The following is an 8,087-nucleotide window of genomic DNA, read 5'->3' as shown; positions in this document are numbered from 1 at the left end:
AATGAAAATTGACCAAAATAATCAATTTTGACTTATATAATTACATGACTAATATAATGAATGTATTTTACTGGTATATGGACCAGACCATTTGAACCCATCTGTACCATTTTCAGAACACTAATTTTCTACCCTCCCCCTAAAGGCTATATTTTCAACCTTCCCTTGCACTGAAAAGTACCTAATCCTTGATTTTGATAAATATGTCTTGAGTCATGGATTTACTTCATATTTTGTAGTGATTTGATCTCTGAATAGAAAAATCTTAGGTAAAAGAATTTTTCCCTTTTGATTTGATGTGTGTGGTTGTCACTTCCAACAAATATCGTTCCTATGAATCGAATATTTAACCTTTTGATATTTCTTTTTATTTATTAACAAAAAACGTGAGAGAAATACAGTAGGTGTATGAATAAGTATATAATTTAATATAAATGATTATTCCTTCTATTCTTACCACTTTCCTTCTAAATTCTCATTTCCATCTCATATATTTGTCTTCCATTCAAATCAATTATCAATCAATGCTATGAACTCGCATGTTCCCCATTTTCTTAGAAGAACAAACATTTATTGAAAGTCTACTCAAACTTTGTATATAACCTTGGATAACAATTTTGTTTATGGAGTAAATTGAATTTGAAAGAGAAAGAAAATTAGAAAGAGGACAAACATAACATATTGTAAAAGCTCAGAGTCAATGGAAAAATGATACCCAAATTAATAAAACAATTAGTGATGCTAAAACTGTAGTCTTTTTGAGATTTTAGATGACAGGGTGTGTGGTTGTTGATATCTTTTAAGAGATAATTAAAGTTATAATCTATGGATGAATAAGAACAAAACATAATAGAGAGAGCCCTCAACCTAAAGAGTTATTTGTTTCTATCTTTATACTTTTTTCTTTTTCTCTAATTGTTTCTCTCTCTCTCTTTCTTTCAGAAGAGTGGTTGATGAAGGAAATAAAAAATAAAAAATTAGGGTAAGAGAGAGATTGAGAGTGGGGTGAGGACAGAGGGGTGTGTATGGCAAAAAAACTAACATATAGAAATATGTAACACCCCGTTTTTGCAACTTAGAAATTAGGAGTTTATTATAAAAATATGATGAAAATTTCAATAAAATTAAAGATAAGCTGTGAGAAAATTAGAGTGAAATTAAAATTTATTTTCATTAACATGTTAAAGATGCAGAAATATTCAATATTATCATTACCCAAAAACGAGGTATCACATTCAACCTGAAAACCATGATTTATATGATTATCTATTTGTTTAAGTATATAGCATTACAAAATCATTAATCTTATTCTTAACATAATGATTATAAAAGACATCATATATGCGAAAAGAATCACTCTTAAGTATATTTTCATAAAATATAACTTATACAAAAATTAATTGAAAAGACCAAGGGTGTTCCTAAATCAGAGTCAATAATCCAAATATAAACAAGATACTTAACTATATATCAGCTAAGTTCTTCTTGTCTATATTTTCATCAATGGATTTCCATATAGCAACTGTAACAAACCTGGTCATACACATAGTATAGGCAAAAGAAAAGACAAAGAAAAGGGACTAAGAACCAACTACGACGACCGTAGCGTGGAATTACATAGAGAAATAACATTAAAGTGAGACACCCTATAACAACTCCATAAACAAACAATGTCAAACATAAGAGGATATTCACATCCACAATTAATATATCTTTCATGCAATGCAATATGCAATTCACCAACCAATCACCACCAAAGTTACAATACACGAAGGCCAAGATCCTAGTGGAAAAGCAACCGGGAGTACAGATATTCTTAACAACGGCAAGTAACAATATCAATTGTTTTCCAATTACCTCTATCAGAGGTGCTTACGTGGTAAGCCCAGTCCGTTTCAGGATTCCTCTCTACCGATCATGAAATGCGCAAGGAGGTGTCAGAGACCGCTTAGTTTGCATGTAAGACTATCCTGGTCAACGAGTAATGAACTCGGACCCTCACTGGACTGTCTCACCTAAGCAATCCCTCAAGGCTTCTTGACGAGTCACCGTCATTGCCGTCCCTATCCAAATCCCAATGATATTTCTATCATCGTATCTTTCCATTTTCTCCAACTCCAACTACATGAATGCAATGCATGCACACTAACCGAGGTTAGTCCATTAAATCGTTTAATCAAGGTTTTCCAATTTTTTATTTCAACAAACATCACCTAAGTTAGTCGTCTCAGCCCCAATGCATTTCTATCATGCCAAGTCCAATGGACGAGCTCAAGACGCTAACTTAGTATCCAAGATCAATGTGCAAAACCTTAACTTCAAACGTATGTATTATCCATATCAATATAACAAGTAATATATATATTTTCCATTAAATACAATAATCAAATTATATTTTAAAATCAATACAACAATCAACTTAATAATGTTTTCCCATATCAATACAACAATCACATATATATATTTTCCATTTCAATACAGCTATACAATAATCAATAACATAACCATTACAATTGAGATATTTCTAAATTACAACCTTATCATAAACGTTCAGCATATAAAATAATTATTAATTTATCACAATACTCACATGTATACAAATATAATTATTTAACAACCTTTCATGACGATGTAATACTATAAGCGAGTAAATCGCATTATGCTACACAAAAGTGAATTCATACACATATTTCCAGTACAATCAAATATCTAAGACTCTATACATCGTCATGTAAAAGATTAAGGACTCTTACATGGAAACAAGTTTCCATGGGAGTTCCTAATCTACACGACTCTCCGACTTTTGAGGGAATCGAAGAGGAAAAACTTTAATGAAATACTCTAAGACCACAATGGTCTTCTCCCTCACCTGGATTTATGCAAGTTCCTTCTCCAACAAAGAAACAATATGTCATATCCTATCCTTCAACTTCAGAACCTCTTCTCACAACATGCGAATAGCAATCAAGAAAATAAATCAAATTCTACTCTATCTAAAACTAACAACTAAACTAGAATTGGTCAACAATTTATAAAATAATACGTTAAAAATAACACATACTAATTTGTTTTATTAATCTCTGCAATACATATAAAGTTAAAACCAATACTACAATAATTTAGCATAGACCAACAACTTACAAATAATCAAAACCACTTCATTTAAAATAGTTAAATTCCTTTTATAGATGATTAAAACACTTTCTATGTATAATTAAAAACACTGTCCATCCATGAATCAAATGGAAAAGTTACTTTAATAAGAAAACAACAATTAATTTGGATAGGTTTCAAAAGGATTATTATTTACTAAATAAAACTAACACCCTTTCTCTCAAATCCTTACTACACATGTTTAAAATAAAACAACATTGGTGACTTATCTAAAAGTATCAGTGGCTTCACGTGAGAATAATAAGAGGCTAGGGACCTGGGAATTGATGGTGTAAAGACAATTGATCTTTTAATTGTTTACATAGCCATAATGGTTCAAGTGAAATATATACTTTGTCAGATAAAGTGTAAAGACTACAAAGATACAAAAGGATTATTCTTTTTAAAAACCTTTTATTCTACCCTTCAATTAATAATTTCAACTTATGCACAATTTATACATATATAAGGGTTTTGTCATGCTATAACACAGTAACGAGAGATAACAAATGTATATATAGATGTTAGGTACACTTCCATCAAAATAATGAAGATTATTCACATAAGTGCCCCAAGTAAAATAATGAAGACCTGACCCTACTATATCTTGTGTCTACCATTTGGATAAAGCCAAGAAAATAATAATTTACCCTCATGTGGAACAAGGTAAGACTAACTTGAATTAATAAAGGAGAAAATTATTCAGGTGTAGAAATTTATTTTCGTGCAACCAAAGGCTTGAATAGAACATATATTTTGCAGGAGTAAAGAGAAGACATGATGATACAAGTAATTAAAAGAAAATGAATTAGAAACTAAACCTTATGATGAGAAGAAGTCATAGGGGTGATAAAATGTTTCCATTCTTTCTTTCTCCCTTTTTCAGCAGCGGTTATTGATTTTTTAGTGGGGAAGACAACCTTATCTGTTCTCCCAATTGCTTTAGGGTTACTTACTTTTATGGTTAAGAAAAATAGGTCAAAACACTATTTAAAATTATATCTATTATTATTATTATACTTATCAAAATCAAAATAACTAAAATTCAATTTTAGATTATCCTAAAGTTTATCCACATAACAAATATAGATAATCTCAAAGAGATAACTTCATTAAAGATTAACTCAAGTAATTTGTAACCATAGTATGATATATTATCGAAAATAGTTTAGATAAACGTTATAATAAACATGGTTATTCAAACTAAAAGAAGATAATGTTATCAAAATGAATAAAATCAGTTATATTATTCAGTAAATTAATTACCAAAATGTGAATACTCATAAAACATATGTAATGCAAATTTACGATGCATTACAAAAATATTCAAATATTTTAATAATATAATACAATGCAATTTTTATCTTAAATTATATTTTTGAAACAAATCTAACTATTGGAAGATAAGGATTCACTTAACTACAAGATAACTAATGAACTAAGATATCTAATCATAAATTTATAAATATTAAAAGATCAACAACTCATCTAAAGTCATGTTTATCTATCTTTAGATCAGATAAAATTCATATTTTTCACTCACATAAAAATAGAAAATTGTAGGTGTTACAATCCTTCCTCCCTAACAAGAAATTTCGTCCCCGAAATTTGTTAGGTTATACAAAGGTAAATAGGATTATAAACTATTTATCAAACTTAAGTTACATACAATAAAAAAACAACTCAATCATCAAAACAATTAAGATATCTTCATTGTAAGTCATTGGAGCAACTCACAGACAGATTGATACCACATGGTGAATTCAAAATTTATAATTGGTCAAATTTAACATGTTATGATGGAACAAAAGGATGTGAAGACACAACTTGAACAAAAATATTATTACGAGTACAAAATTTTCCAATTCTTTATTAAGAAAACTATATCTCAAGGATCTATCAAGACAACAATAAATCTAGACTATAAGAAAAATTTGAATTAAAAATACTAGGATCTTTTTTGTAATTGTAATCAATATGGAAAGAGATTAAATTTTCATAACTCGTCATTCACAAGAGTGTAAAAGATGTTAATCAAGGTGAAAATAGTTAAATGAATACAAACTAGATAGAGATAGGAACATTTCACTTCACACATGTCAAATAGTCATAAAACAAATTCAAAAAAATTCAAATTTACATTTTTCACATGACATTGAGAGAGAAAAGAAAATATTCATCAAATAAATAATCAAATAGGCATACAAGGATTTAAAAATTCAACGTGCAAAACAAAATGGTCATAAGTTACCAAGTCAAGATTACATTCCCATATTTAACATAGGATGAGATATCTTATATATTCAATTTGAGACATAAAGACAACATACCATACTAAAAATATATATTTCATTATCATGATAATTGAATATTCATAAATATCATTAGAAGGACATGAAGTAAATACAAACAACGAAAGTACAATTTGAAAAGACAATTTTAGAATTCAAATACCTACATCAAGTTTAAAAATGAAATTCTAGAATATACTCAAAGAGTTATACAAAATTGTCCTTATCTTAGACACAATTATCTGCAAAAAGGCTTGAAATTCTCAATATCAAACAAAAATAATGTTGAGTGAAATACTACAATTCAACCAAGGCGATTTTTGAAAATAGATTAGATAGAAGACCTATATCAATCACCTTATAAGAAGAATAAGAGTTAAACACATTTATTTCAGGAATAATTTTTTTTTAAGAACCGAAATCAATTAACCATGCATAGATTAAATGAATGGGAAAGCAAAGAACACAATGTTTACAAGGGACATTTTGGTTCAGAAGTTGCATACTAACCATTAGGATTCTTAAAATTTATGTACGTATAGATATATGTATAAAATATCTTAATTATATATATAAATAGATAGCAAATGCTAATGCACATGGAACAAAAGAAAGACTGAAAGTACGGTACCTATGCATATATTAATATACGTTATAGTTATATTAGATAGTGTTAATATTCAATTTCAAAATATTAATTAATATAGATGATGTAAAAATGTACCAAGATAGCATCAATAATTTAGCTAATTCAATTACCACTACTTATGGAGAGGATAGAAGCAAAATTAGTTTAACAATATCTCACTAAAACTAAAGTAACGCGATATCAAAAGTACATTATTAGCATTATGGACAAATATACATATCTAAAGGTACAAACATATTTTTTCCTATCATTATACCTTTATCATGCACACTTCTTATAATAATTCACCTGTGTTTATCAATTTGTGTTTACCTTCGTCACATTATGGATAAAATTGTAAACAAATTTGGTACGTAAGTCCAAATGAGAAAAAATGTATGCACTAAAAGTATATGAATTTTATACATTATTAGTTCATCATCCACTATTCATTTTTTAATGTCATTGACTCTTCAAAAAAGTAACACAAAATAATAGTAAATAATATATTGACTATATAAATCATTATAATATATAAATATTACACTTAACTCAAATTTTGTTTTGCACATTGGATCCGGACCAACTTCAATACAATGTCCATACTTAATATTTATGGATAGAATCTATAATCTCTATTGTATGTATAAATAAGTGGATACGTCTTGTATCCTGGGTTTTTTTTTATAAATAGTTTATCTTCAATTATTAATATCAGAACTAGTTTCAGCTCCCAACATTTTATTTTAAAACTAGTAAGTTATTTGAACATTTGTATGAGGTGTTATTTTTTAACGCATAGTTAGGAAGACATATATTACATGTACATTCATATGATTAAGAACATATATGTTACTTGTATATTTGCATGGTTAAAAATACGTATGTTACCCATGCATTCGCATTGTTAAGAACAAACATGTGACTCATGCATTTTAATGGTTAAAAATACATATGTTACCCGTACATTCCCATTGCTAAGAACACACATGTTACTCGTACCTTCACGTAGTTAAAACACACATATTAACCATACATTCGCATTGTTAAGAACATACGTTTAACTCGTAATACCAATGCAAGTACAATTTATTCAATAATTAAATGTTATTATTATTATTATTATTATATGTTATTATTAAATAATATATTTGGTAATGAATAATAGGTGGGGTGTAATTTTATTTCGTGTGGGAGGATATACATTAAGAAAGTGGAGTGTTTTATAACGGAACATTTTCACCGAGGTTGTAACACATGTCATGGGATAACGTGGTTGAACTTGTGTTTATTACATAATATATGTTAACTATATAATAAAAAATGTTTTCTCGCATCATCTATTGTCACATGTCAGCTTCTTATTCATTTTTTTCTCCAAAACGGTTTCACCTCCTTCATGTTTATATTCTAACACTACATGTTTTATTTCTTTATTATAATAATATTAAATTTCTTAATAATTTCGAAACAAAAATATGACATTAAGCCTTTATCTATGATGGCTACACTATATATTGAATTTAGTTATTAGTAGAAATATAATAATATTAATTTGATTATTGTATATCTTAATAATTTCAAAACAAGTTGAAATTCAAAATTCTCATTTATATTTTTTATGTGTTAGAATAGGTAAATACATGAGTAACACATGTATTCTTAACAATGCAAATGCACGGATAACATGTGTGTTTTACTTATGCAAATGTGTGGCTAACATGTGTGCTCTTAACAATGTGAATGTACGGGTAACATGTATATTTTTAACCATGTGAATGTATTCGTCACATGTGTGTTCTTAATGTTATAAATAAATATATAACCTATGTGTTTTTAACTATGCAAATGAATTAATAACATATGTGTTCTTAACCATGTTAATGCACATGTAATATGTGTATTCTTAATCATGCTTCAAAAAACCCGCCATCTGCTAATGCACGAGCAACTTGCTAGTATACATGGGAAAAACATTTGATGTCCACGTGGCATGCTAATACAAAAAAAAAAAA

The sequence above is a fragment of the Lupinus angustifolius genome, chromosome LG03 (genome assembly GCF_001865875.1).
Source record: "Lupinus angustifolius cultivar Tanjil chromosome LG03, LupAngTanjil_v1.0, whole genome shotgun sequence".
Taxonomy (NCBI): domain Eukaryota; kingdom Viridiplantae; phylum Streptophyta; class Magnoliopsida; order Fabales; family Fabaceae; genus Lupinus; species Lupinus angustifolius.
The sequence above is the reverse complement of the archived record's forward strand: the minus strand, read 5'-3'. Positions refer to the sequence as shown.